Below are 14,857 nucleotides of genomic sequence, written 5' to 3'. Positions count from 1 at the left end.
TCAAAGCTCCATCGGTGAAACCCTCGTTGGAACCACAAGCCAAGCTTTCAAGCAAACAAGATAGCATTTGATCACCAGACCAAAACCAACTGACTTAATATGAACATGAGTATCATGAATAAGCCAATTCCATAACCAAATCATAACGGAGCATACTGGATCATGCTGGATACAAACCAACCAGAAACCACACATCCTACTGGGACCAGAAGGGTGCCGGTAAAGAATCCAAAACAACTAGTGTTGACATCAATGACAAAACAGCAATGCAACACATAATCATTTTTAGAAAATGGCCAACAATCTCCCCCTTTGGCATTGATGGCAACATTAGATGTGAAAAACATCTAAGTACCAAGAAATGCCAAATAAGTCTCCCCCAATTGAAGATAGACAACAATCTCCCACATGATATAGCAATGAAGTTCTAAATTAAAGACAAAACTCCCCTTAATGTATACAACTCCCTTTTTATTTTTCACATCAATATCTCTCCCCCTTTGACATCAATGCCATAAATCTAAAAAAAATATCAAATAAAAAACAAAAACCACTAAATCGCAAAGCTAGCTACTCACCTTGAGTAGTAGAATCCCCAAATTAGTGCCAGAATTAATAATATATCTGATAATACATACCAGACTAATGAAAAACACATCAATCAGTTCTCTGCCAGAGGGGCAGAAACCCCTAACCTACCTTTCAAGTACTCAAATGATTATTTAGGAAAAGGTTTAGTGAAAATATTTGCAATCTGCTCTTTAGTGTTCACATAAACCAATCTAACTTCATTTTTTTCCACCTTCTCATTCAAAAAGTTGTACTTGATAGATATGTGCTTAGTCTTAGAATGAAATACCAGATTCTTTGATATGTCAATAGGAACAAAGTTATCACAATGAATAACTATCGGTATAGTACAATGCACTTTTATATCCTTCAACATTTGCTTCATCCATAGAACCTGTGTATAGTTAGTAGCAACAACAATATACTCAACTTCAGTAGTAGATAAAGAAGTACATGACTATTTCTTTCTGATCCATGAAACCAACTTCTTTCCAAGAAAGAAAGCTCCACCAAAAGTACTTTTCTGATCATCATCTCCAACCCAATCAACATCCGTATATGCACATAGAGTAAAGTCATCATCCTTAGGGTACCACAAACAATATTCTGATGTACCTTGCAAGTATATAAAAATTCTTTTCATCGTACTCTCATAATTTTATCTAGGATCACTCTGAAATCTAGATGTAATATAAACATCATTCATTATGTCAGGCCTATTCTAAGTTAAATAAAGAAGACCTCCAATCCTAGATTTGTATCTTGTAGGATTTACTGATGCAGAAACATCTTTCCTTGTCAATATAGCACTTGTAATCATAGGAGTACTTACCGATTTAGAATCTCCCATACCAAATTTCTTCAACAATTCCCTAGAATACTTATTTTAACAAATGAAAATACCTTTGTCAATTTGAGTAATCTACAAACCTGGTAAAATTTTTATTTCCCCAATCATAGACATGTCAAATTCTTTCTCCATATTCTTAGAAAATTCCATGCATAACTTATCTTCACCTCCAAAAATAATGTCATCAACAAAAATTTCAATAATCAACATATCATCGTCACTGATAGTATAATATAAATTACTATCAGCATTACCCTTAGTAAAACCAAGCTTCAAAAGATGTTTATCCAACCTTGCATACTAAGCTCTAGCTGACTATTTCAATCCATATAAAGCTTTCCTTAACCAGCAAACCATGTTTTTCTGATAGTGAAAAACCATCAGGTTGCTCAATATAAACTTTCTCATCAAGATCCCCATTAAAAAATGCACACTTAACATCCATCTGATAAACCTTGTAGGTTTTATGGGTAGCATAGGCAAGAAATAATCTTACAACTTCAATCCTAGCTATAGGTGCAAAAGTCTCACCATAATCAATTCCTTCCTTCTGAGAATATCCTTTACAAACCAATCTAACCTTATTGCTTACAACTTGACCATCCTCATTCATTTTATTCCTAAAAATCAATTTAGTTCCAATAACATTCTTATTTTTAGGTCGAGGAACTAAAGTCCATGTGTTATTTTCCTCAATCTGATCCAATTCTTCTTCCATAGCTTTCAACCAATATTCATCTTTACATGCTTCAATTACTAATACCGGTTCAACTTGAGAAATTAAACATACCTCATTAGTTGCCAGTCTTCTTCTTATCATCACTCCATTGTTCTTATCTCGAATGATCTGATCTTTAGAATGATTTAATCTCACATACCTAGGAGTCTTCTGACTCTCTATTTCTCTTCCCGATTCTTCAATTACTATTGAATTTTTTGATACTGCTGGAGTAGCTGGTTCAAAAATTTGTTTTGGTAAAGATGCTACTGGTTCAGATATAATTATTTCCACCACCGGTTCTTTCTCACAAACTCTGATTTGACCTCTATTCAACTCATCCACCTTGACATTAGTACTCTGAACAATTCTCTGCAATCTCTTGTTATAACATCTATATGCTTTGCTTTCATTAGAATAACCAAGAAATATGCCTTCATCACATCAAAGATCAAATTTTCCAATGATATCATCTCCCCTGATATAACATTTACTACCAAAGATTCTGAAATACTTAACTATAGGTGTATTGCCAAACCATAATTCATAAGGTGTCTTACTAGTTTCTCCATTTATATGTACTTTATTAAGTGTATAAACCATTGTCCTCACTGCTTCTCTCCAGTAGATATGAGGTATACTAGCTTCCATCATCGTTGTTTTAGCAACATCTAAGATATTTATGTTCTTCCTTTCCACAACGCCATTCTCCCGAGGTGTCCGGGGAGCATAAAATTGTCTCCTTATACAATGCTTCTCACAAAAGTTATTAAACTCACCGGATGTGAATTCTCCACCATGATCTGACCTCAAACATTTAATATTCAATCCTGTCTAAGTTTCCACTTTAGCCTTAAATATTTTAAACTTTTCAAAAGCCTCATATTTCTCCCTTAGAAAAGTAACCCACATCATTCTAGAATAATCATCAATGATTAACATAAAATATCTATCACATAAATCAGTATGAATAAGATCAAGAACATCATGATGAATACTAAGAGGGGGGGTGTATTAGTATGCTAAAAATTTCTGTACTTAAACACTTTACTAGTCTAGCAGTAAACCGACAAAATGATTTAGCAAACAAACCGATTAGCACACATGCAAACTAAATAGCAAATAATGCATTCACCCATAGAAGCACAAACACCATAACACAAGATATTTTGATGTGGAAACCCAAATGGGAAAAACCACGGTGAGATGAAACTCACAAGTAACTATCTGCAGAATAGGAACCAGACTGGTTAAGGTCAGACCGGTTAAGGTCATACAATGTTCTTTACCAGAACAGATCCTATCAGGAATCTCAATCTCTGTTAGGAGATAAGTCCGATTAAAGACTACCTTGCTAGAGGATTTTATATCCATAGATGTGAACCACCTTGTTAGAGGATTTACAAAAGGCTTTTTGGGCCTACCTGGTTAAGGGCTTCAGACTTGTCAAAGATGTGAGTAATCAACAAGTGAGTGATCCAGAAAATAGCACAGATTGCTTGGTTAGATCCTTGATAGCTCGTTCCTAATGCATTCCATCATTACTTTAGTCTTCAACACATTCACACTCTACTTTCTCTCACAGACCTAAACTTCTCTTCTATGTTTTCACTTACAAAAAAATTCATCAACCACCTTAAACCCTAGCAACAACCTAAAACCCTAGACATGATGTCCTTATAAAGGAATCTAATTTCATGTCGGTCCAATATGATTACAATACAATTTCCTAGGTTCAGTGCATCTAGACATATTCTATAACATGACACAAAAAGAACCGTTAAAGTGTCAGTACCGCCAAACAATCGGTGGATGGTAACTCATCACAAAATGCCAGTTGGTAACTCATCACAGAGTATTACCGGTTCATACAGAATACCAGCTGCCGATTTGTCAAAATGAAGACTAGGAAATATGAGTTGTGCCGCTTTGTTCCTTCGTACCGCTTGAGATCCTTGAACTGCTTGGGGTCTTCTTACCGCTTCAGATCGGTAAACACTTTCTGCAAAACACCGATAGTCTAAAGACTATAATACATCATACTGGTTGGAACAAATATCGGTTGTGCTTTAACTCATACATCTGAAAAGTGATCTCATAGCAAGTGTGTGTCCATCAATGACAATCACAACATAATCATCAAAAATGCCAACAATCTCCCCCTTTGGCATTGATGGCAACACTTAGGAAAATTTTGACATCTAAGTGTTTTACAATAAAGAATATGCTATAATCAAAATTACTCCCCCTAAGCATATACACTATCCCTTTTGCAAAAAAAGAAATGTATACTATTCCTTAACAGAAATAACATGAAAGTATACATCAAAGCATCAAAATTTATATACTTCTCCCCCTTTGCCAACAATGACAAAAAAAATATTGCAGACTAACCCCTGTTTCATTAGTATTAAAATAATAAGTGTTTATGACAATAAAGAGTAAAATTTGTCAAAAACTGATTTAAAGTCCTGCAAAAATTGCTTCATGGATAAGGACGATGACTCAAGTAGGGATGTAGCCACTTCTTTCTCTGTCTACATCTGGGAGACCTGTTCTTCCATGGCATTAATTGTGCTCCTCTTGAGTGACCGTTAGGGCATGAAGATTTACATAGCACTTTTGGAGAATTTGCAGTCTTGGCAGTAGGACTAGTTGAAGTTCCTGCAAATTTCGTGTCTGGTTGCTTATCTCTGCCTCTAGTCTTGTAGACTGTAGTTGAATCTGGTGAATAGTTTGTCCATAGGTGGAGAAGGAGTCATAGGGCATCTTGAAGGTGCTAATAAATGATTGCATATTAGATTGTAGTTTGTCCTTCTAAGTGAGCACATCATCACAAAATAACCGAGGTTGGAAAATCTTGCTGAGTAGAAGATTTCCCTCAATCATTACATCTTTAATATCCTTTTGTGCCTTCTGGAGATCAGACCAGAGCTCTGTTAACTTTCTCACCAAGGCAGTGTCCAGAGCCTTTTGATGTGCCTTCTTGGCATTTGCTTCCATGACCTCTTCCAAGCTTTGCACCTGGTCTTCTACAACTATACATAGGAGCTTCAATTGTGCAAGTGAGGAGTTGGTACTAGGAAGGTTCATACCGGGTATCAAACTAGTAAGTGTTTCCACTGTAGTTTGGATAACATCTTCCTCCTTTTTCCTCCTTAGAGCATCCAATCTCTCTTGAGCAAGCTTAATGCTTTGCAACAACTCCGATTCATTTGCAGACTGGAGGTCAATAGGACTGGTAATTACAGTTGGTTTAGCCTGACTACCGGTTGCCATTGGAGTCTCCACCTGTGTGTTCTTTTTTGCTGCCTCCTTGTCCTTAGCTTTTTGCTAGTCTTCTTGAGCCTTCCTCTGCTCCTCTTCTTCTTTCTTTCTTTTCTCTTCTTCTTGTCTCTTCACTTCATCTTTTAGCTTCTTCTCTTCTTCATCCTTCTTCTTCTCCACTTCCTTCTTCCTCTTTTCCTCTTCCTGTATCTTCTCTTCCTCTTTCCACTTCTCCTCTTCTTTCTTTTCATCTTCATTCTTCTTCCTCTCTTCCTCTTGTTTCTTATTTTCCTCTTCTTTTCTCTTCTTCTCCTCTTCTTTTCTTTTATCCTCTTCCTCTTTCTTCTTTTCAACTTCTTGTTGCTTCTTTTCTTCTTCTTCCTTCTTTTCCTGTCCTGTTCCTTCTGAAGGTGTGCTCTGAGTAACATTTTCACCATCTAAGGCATCAACATCAATGGAGTCCATTTGTTCTGTGACCAGTTCTTCTTTACTGTTATACACCTCATCTAGTTTCCCAGTTTCCGATTCTTGCTCAGCTTTTCTGTTGGCTTCAGCCACTTGATGCATCTTAAGAGCTTCTTGAGCATGAGTATGTGTATCCTTGATCACTTCATGACCCTTTCCTTGCAATAACAGGAGTCTTCATCTTCTCATGAAGAAGAGACCTTTGTATTTATTCATAACTTCAAAAATTTCTGAATTTGATACATCAGGAAAATGTTGAGCAAATATTTCCTCCCTCATTTCCTGTTCCTTTTCTATGGCAATGCACCATTTATTGTCTAAAGAATTATACAAAGAATTCGGTGTCTCAGATCTAATTTCTGAAGGCGAACGGTCATTAACACACAAATACTTAATGATTTCCTGTTCAACTTCTTCCTTTTCTTCATCATTGAAATCATCAAAACAATCAATTAAATCATTCATCACTTTTCTCCTAATATTCTTTATAGTTCATTGACAATGTGTCAAAGGTTTGTAAGAAGAAATATCAATATTTACCGATGCAGATGATGCCAGTTCATTCTTTGTCTTTTTTCTTTGTTTGCCTAGTCTTCTTCTTAGGCAGTTCTTCTGACATAGTTTCTTCTAAGTCAGGTGTATTGCTTTTTGACTTCTGCTTCCTCTCAAAGACTTTTGTAGGTGCCGCTTCTGGTTTCTTCTTAACTGGTGACCGCTTGGTCACTTTGGGACTGGCTACAGTAATCGGTGCCGATGTTGAAGGCACTACCTTTCCTTTCTTTTCTGAGGGTTCTTCAACTGGTGTTACCCTTTCCAGATAGGTGCTAGTTCTCTTTACCTTAGGATCAAGGGGTGAGGTGATTAGGGTAGAAGCATACCCCTCCAACATATCATTCATTACTTCATAGCCCATAGGCTCTACTTCTTCCTATCTAGGCTCAATGGCCTCCATTATGCATTCATCCACTTTGATGGTGAAGCAGATGTCTTCCTCATACTTTTTGACTATGTCATCAGATATTCTTATCCTTTGGCTCATCTTCTGTCTGAACTCATCATAGTATTTGTTCAGTGCTTCCGGATAGCCAATTCCAATCGCTTGTAGACTTTCCTTGATTTGTTTTGTTACCCGTTGGTCGGCAAACCACTAAATATCCCCAACTCCTAGAAAGTAGCCTTGAAAGTAAAAGAACAAACCAACCAGTAGTTGTCTGAACTTAAATCTCAGTGCATTTTCCTGTTTGATCAACTTAAGATTCAACATAAGTTGTCTTTGCATACAAGTACATAGATCAAACGATGCATCTTCCTTGATCATCCTGTAAGTGGTATTTACCGTTGCAGCAAAGACAAAATTAATTCTACTAGCAGAGAACATCCGGTAACCTATCACCATGTAGGCATACTTGACCAGATCATCCTTGATTGAGTTGATGGTCATTCCACATGAGTAGCTCACTGAACCAGTGAGCTTGGACATTTTAGTCTTACTGACCTTCCTTAGGGCTGGCACTTCCCCTGTATTGCAGAAATTGATGACGGCATGAATTGCTTTAGGTGTGATATCATGTGCCACTCTAGGTACATCTTGTCACTGTGTACCCTACTTAGAATAATGCAAATGTGATCATCCAAAAATTCTTCAAGAAATTAAACTGCATTTTGAAGTTTCTTCTTTTCCAAAATGCTAAATTCCGGTTTAATCTTCTTATCCTTTCCATAGAACAGGCTCAGCTGGGAATGGATTACAAGAGACCCTAGGTCTTCAATTTTGTAGTCTATGTAATTAGAAATCCCTTCTTCTACTATAACACTAGCCAGTACTTGAGACAAGGCATTGTATTTCAAATTTCCCTTAAGGAAGTCCATCGAATCAATAGTTGCACTAGAGCTATCATGAGATGCAGAAGCCATGATAAATGAAGAATTATGAAAAATACCTTCGCAGATTGAAATTTAGGGCTTTGTAATTGAACTTCTCCACACACTCCTTCAGTTGTAGGGATACTGCTTTGCATTCTTCACTCCTCCAATAGATGTTTGCGTCAGATTCTTCTTCGAGAATTTGATAAATTCTTTGATTTACAGTGTAAATCACTTTCCTTCACTCTGCGCTTGAAAAACTTCTTCACTCAAAAAATGATAAGTGAGAAATGATTTCAAAATTCCTTTTAAACAGGTTCTCCACCTACCATAATAAATGCTCCAATATTAGGGCATAAACCCTAATTTTCCTTTTACCATTTCTAGTCTTTTTCCGACTAACAGGTATCTCATACTGGTTAAGTTCTTTTACCGATGAAAACTAGGGGTTCAAAGTATTTTGTCGTTTGCTCCCCCTAAGATTTTCTGATGTTTAGTTTACCGGTTCCGTGATTTCCACATAAGGTGCAGAAATTGGTTCCTCTTGCAACACTCCTGGTTTCTTTTTCTAGGTTTTGTTCATATCCGCTTGAACAGTTTCAATATCAATCTTTCCTTCTGGAGTGATCGGTATGTCATTCGATATGTTAGTTCTTGTTCTGCAAAATCTAGCAATGTGACCCAGTTTGTTGCAATGATAGAATACCATTCCAAGTTCTCTCGAAGGTCCATTATTCATGTTATCATTCTTCCTCCTGCATGTTGTAGTAGTGTGACCATGAACATGACAAATCAAATAGTTTTCTCTCCGTCTGGTTGCCACTTGATAGCCACTGCTTCCTGAATGATGATTAAAGGTATTAAATCGGTTGTGATTCAGGTTCACAAAAGGTTCTGGACCAACTCCTTGAGTCCTCTAAGGATATCTTTCAATGTTGTTCATAACAAACCTATATTCAGATGCTCTTTGCCCAAACTTGTTGCATGCATAACAATTACCATTGAACTTATTGGATCTAGGTACATTGTTTATAAAGCAAGGAAAATTATTGTAGGCTTTGCTCCTACACACATTAATAGTATGTCCTTCTTTAAGATAGTTAAAGCAAACAGGTTTGAACTTTTGCTTACCTTTACCTTTGAATGATGGTTGCTTCTTCAATGCTTCAGCATTTGCACCAGAGGTCTCACCTTCCTCATGAACAGAGTAACCAAGTCCATCAGTATTCCTGACAGGTTTTGCCGATTCAAGATTTTGCTCTAACTTAACAGTACTCTTGTTGAACTTAGCAAGTATTTACTTTGACTCAAAGAGTTCTTTCAAAGTAAAAGCATTTGTTTCTATCAAGTTTGCATTCTCAGAGATAGCCATGTTCAGTTCTCCTTGCATGTCTTCATTTACCACTTTGCTCTCATGGAGTTGAGCGGTTAGGGAACTGATTTCTTGCTTCAGCTTGGAGATTTCATGATCTTTGTCTTTTACCAGATCTTCAGCTTTCCTCAGGTTCTCAAGCTCTTGGCACATTCGTATAGTCAGTCCTTCCAACTCCTTTCTTAGGTTGGAATTGGATTCATTCAGCTTTTCTACTTCTTGAATCAGGGCTTCCATGTTCGCTTCATCATAAGAACTATTTTCAAATAGCTCCATCACTTTTTTAGCATGTTCTCTCCTTTTTGCCTGAGAGGCCTTAAATTTGACCATAAGATCATCATAGGCTTGCTCAGATTGAGTGATCCGATGAGTAAATTCCCTCATAGTATATTCCCCCATATCTCTTTCCAAGTGGTTAGACTTATAGAAAGGTTGGCTCTAATACCAATTGTTGAATACTAAGAGGGGGGGGTGAATTAGTATGCCAAAAATATCTGTACTTAAACACTTTACTAGTCTAGTAGTAAACCGACAAAATAGTTTAGCAAACAAACCAGTTAGCACACATGCAAACCAAATAGAAAATAATGCATTCACCCACAGAAGCACAAACACCATAACACAAGATATTTTGATGTGGAAACCCAAATGGGAAAAACCACAGTGAGATGAAACTCACAAGTAACTATCTGCAGAATAGGAACCAGACCGGTTAACGTCATACAATGTTCTTTACTAGAACGGATCCTGTTCGGAATCTCAATCTCTGTTAGGAGATAAGTCTAATTAAAGAGTACCTTTCTAGAGGATTTTAGATCCATAGATGTGAACCACCTTGTTAGAGGATTTACAAAAGGTTTTTTGGGCCTACCCGATTAAGGGCTTCAGACTTGTCAAAGATGTGAGTAATCAACAAGTGAGTGATCTAGCAAATAGCACATATTGCTTCGTTAGATCCTTGATAGCTCATTCCTAATGCATTCTAGCATTACTTCAGTCTTCAACACATTCACACTCTACTTTCTCTTACAGACCTGAACTTCTCTTCTATGTTTTCACTTACAAAAAAATTCATCAACCTCCTTAAACCCTAGCAACAACCTAAAACCCTAGACATGATGTCCTTATAAAGGAATCTGATTTCATGTCAGACCAATAGGATTACAATACAATTTCCTAGGTTCAATGCATCTAGACATATTCTATAACATGACACAAAAAGAATCGTTAAAGTGTCGGCACCGCCAAACAATCGATGGATGGTAAGTCATCACAAAATGTTGGTTGGTAACTCATCACAAAGTATTATCGGTTCATATAGAATACTGGTTTAAGAAGAATACTCGTTGCTGGTTTGTCAAAATGAAGAATGGGAAATATGAGTTGTGCCACTTTGTTCCTTTGTACCGCTTGAGATCATTGAACTGCTTGGGGTCTTCATACTGCTTTAGATTGGTAAACACTTTCTGCAAAACACCGATAGTCTAAAGACTATAATACATCATACCAGTTGGAACAAATACCGGTTGAGCTTTAACTCATACATACAAAAAGTGATCTCATAGCAAGTGTGTGTCCATCAATGACAATCACAGCATAATCATCAAAAATACATACACATCATTAGATTTATCCTGTATACTCCTAAAAGAGGTTCTGACCTGTTTTCCCATTTGATATTCTTTACATACCAGATTATAGGGCTCCACAATCTTAGGTATATCTCTAACTGCCTTAGTTGAACTGATCTTCACAATGCAATCAAAATTGACATGACACAACCTCTTATGCCATATCCAAATCTCATCAATTTGTGCAATCAAACATGTCTTCTCACCAAAATTAATATGAAATATATTACCTTTTGTCTGTGTATCGGTTGCAATCTCCAAACTAGATCTGGTAATGATTTTACGTTTTCCATCCTTGAACTGTAATTGAAATCCCTTATCTACCAATTGTCCTATAGTCAAAAGATTATGCATCAAACCTTTAACAAAATAAACATTATAAGTATTGTGCTTACCATCTAGTGATATAGTTCCTTTTCCTTTGATCATACATGCATTGCCATCTCCAAATCTAACCAGACCACCATCAAATTCTTGCAAAATAGAAACTTCCTTTTATCTCCAGAGATATGATGTGAACAACCACTATTAATTACCTATTCATCCCTGTCTTCAATTTTAGCAGCAAGTTCCTTCTCTTCAGGTACATTCTCTTCCAGTGTCAGAACATCTTCCTGGATAGCCAGGAACACCCATTCCTTCCCATTTCCGGAACCACTAGCCGAGTCTTTTGTCAGTTCATCATCAGAATCAGTAACACCTTCCTTATCCACTATGTAGCATGATTTGTCTTTGTTTTTCTTGTACTTATACTTGTTTTGATATCTAGGGTTAGGCTTAAAAGATCTTCTAATTCTCTCTTCAAATCTTCAAATCCTTTCAGGACATCTAGATGCAAAATGACCAATTTTATTACATGTAAAACATTTAAAAGGTGCTTTTCCTTCATACTTACTTCCTATCGGTCCTTTAGGTACTATTCTAACAAATAGTGCTTCAGGTTTCTCAAACTCATTATCTTCTCTTTTCATATCATCCAATTCCTTTGCATATAAAGATTTCCAATCTTTCTTACTGGTTGATGATGCAGATGCATGAAAAGAAGGTTCAATTATCATAGTTCTAGAAGGTCCAAATTCTTCAAGCTCAAAAGCGGATAATTTCCCAACCAAGATATCTCTATTGACATAAGTATTAGACATTGTTCTCAACCCATTAATAGTAGTAGCCTTCATCTTGTAAGCCAGTGGTAGGGCTCTCAGAACTTTAGAAACTGTTTCATCTTCACTCAAAGTTCCACCACAACATTGAATTCCCATAACAATCTCATTTACCCTTTCCATGAATGCATTAATCCTTTCATCTTCTTCCATCTTCAGGTTTTCATATCTCACTTGGTAACCATCAACTTTAGCAATATTTATAGTAGCATCACCTTCATTAAGAGTCTCCAACTTATCCTGTATAGCCTTTCCAGATGATTTTTCAATTAATCCCATTATTTGCTAATTAGAAAGTGCACACAAGAGGGCTTATCTTGCTCTACAATCATTCTCACGCTCCTTATCCAAGTTTGTTGGAGGAGAATTTCTAGATGTCCGATTATGAGGTGTAACACCATTCAATGTGATATCCCAATTCTCCTTGCCAAGACATCTTAGATGAGTCTCCATCTGAATCTTCCATACTGTTTAATTTGTTCCATCAAGCCTAGGAATATCTCTCTGAAAGATAGCTCCAAATGAACTGGATGAACTTGAACTGTTAGTCTCCATAGGATCTTCCTCAAGCAGTTAAGATTTCTGCAGAGAGGACAAAAGCTCTGATACCAATTGTTAGACAGTTTAAATAACTGGAAGATGACTAAGAGGTGGGGGTGAATCAGTTGTCATAGATTACCAGAATATTTAGCAAATAAAACTTTAATAACGGAACCCAAAACATTAATACCAGAATTCTTAAACCAAATATTAGAATAACAGTTAAACCAATTAAGCTTAAACAATAATCAAATTATAAATACCATCCACATTATACCAAGATTTATACGTGGAAATGATGAATACTAAGAGGGGGGCCATGAATTAGCATGCCAAAAATCTTTGTACTTAAACACTTTGCTAGATTAACAGTAAATCAGTAAAATAGTTTAGCAGACAAACTGGTTAGCACACATGCAAACCAAATAGAAAATAATGCATTCACCCACAGAAGCACAAACACCATAACACAAGAGATTTTGACGTGGAAACCCAAATGGGAAAAACCATGATGAGATGGAACTCACAGGTAACTATTTTTAGAATAGGAACCAGATTGGTTAAGGTCATATAATGTTCTTTGCCAGAACAGATCCTATTAGGAATCTCAATCTTTGTTAGGAGATAAGTCCGATTAAAGACTACCTTGCTAGAAGATTTTTGATCCATAGATGTGAACCCCCTTGTTAGAGGATTTACAAAAGGCTTTTAGGCCTACCCGGTTAAGGGCTTCAGACTTGTCGAAGATGTGAGTAATCAACAAGTGAGTGATCTAGCTAATAGCACAAATTTCTTGGTTAGATCCTTGATAGCACGTTCCTAATGCATTCCAGCATTACTTTAGTCTTCTACACATTCATACTCTCTCTAACTCATTAGCCACCTTAAACCCTAGCACCAACCAAAATCCCTATACATGATGTCCTTTTAAAGGAATCTGATTTCATGTTGGTCCAATAGGATTACAATACAATTTCCTAGGTTCAATGCATCTAGACATATCTAGTAACATGACACCAAAAGCACCGTTGAAGTGTCAGCACCATCAAACAATCAGTGGATGGTAACTCATCACAAAATGTCAGTTGGTAACTCATCACAAAGTATTACCAGTTCATACAAAATACCGATTGCTAGTTTGACAAAATGAAGACTGGGAAATATGTGTTCTACTGCTTTGACCCTTCGTACCGTTTGAGATCCTTGAACTGCTTGGGGTCAACATACCGCTTCATATCGCTAAACACTTTCTGCAAAACACTAATAGTCTAAGGACTATAATGCATCATACTAGTTGGGAACAATTGTTGGTTGATAACTCATACATATAAAAGTGAGCTCAATGCAAGTGTGTATCCATCAACGATAATCACAACATAATCATAAAAAATGCCAACAATATCCCCCTTTGGCATTGATGGCAACACTTAGGAAATTTTGACATCTAAGTGTTTTACAACAAAAATATGCTAGAATCAAAATTACTCCCCCTAAGCATATACACTATCCCTTTTGCAGAAAATACAATGTATACTACTTCTTAACAGAAATAATATGAAAGTATACATCAAAACATTCAAAATTTATACTTCTCCCCCTTTGCCAACAATGGCAACAAAATACTACAGGCTAACCCCTGTTTCATTAGTATTAAAAGAATAAGAGTTTATGACAATAAGGAATAAAACTTGTCAAAAATTGATTTAAAGTCCTGCAAGAATTGTTTCATAGATAAGGACCAGGAATCAAGTAGGGAAGTAACCACTTCCTTTTCTGTTTGCATTTGGGAGACCTATTCTTCCATGGCATCTAGTGTGCTCATCTCCTGAGTCACTGTTAAAGCCTCTAGATTGAGATAACATTTTTGAAGGATCTGCAGGCATGGGAGTAGAACCAGTTGGAGTTCCTGCAATTCTCGAGTTCGGTTGCTTATTTCCAACTCTATTTTGGCAGACTAGATATGAAACAGGTGAACGGTTTGCCCATAAGCTGTAAAAGAGTCATATGGCAGCTTGAAGGTACTCATATATAACTGCAAGTCAGTTTGTAGCTTTTGCTTCTGTACAAGCACATCATCATAGAAGAGATGGGGTTGGCAAATATTACTCAGTAGTAGATTCCCCTCATCTAGAGAATTCCTTATATCTTTTTGTGCTTTTTGCAGTTTGGACCAGAGCTCATTAAGCTTCTTCACTAGGGCAATGTTGAGAGCCTTTTGATGCTCTTTCTTGGCATTTGCCTCTGCTACCTCTTCTAGACTCTGCACCTAATCATCCACTACTGTGCATAGGAGCTTCAATTGTGCCAATGATGAGTCAGAACTGGGGAGGTTTGTGTTAGGTAACAAACCGGTAAGAGTGTCCACCACAACTTGGATCACATCTTCCCCCTTCTTCCTCCTTAACACCTCAAGGCGTTCTT

The sequence above is a fragment of the Cryptomeria japonica genome, chromosome 10, assembly GCF_030272615.1.
Source record: "Cryptomeria japonica chromosome 10, Sugi_1.0, whole genome shotgun sequence".
NCBI classification, from domain to species: Eukaryota; Viridiplantae; Streptophyta; class Pinopsida; order Cupressales; family Cupressaceae; genus Cryptomeria; species Cryptomeria japonica.
Note: the sequence above shows the minus strand (reverse complement) of the source record.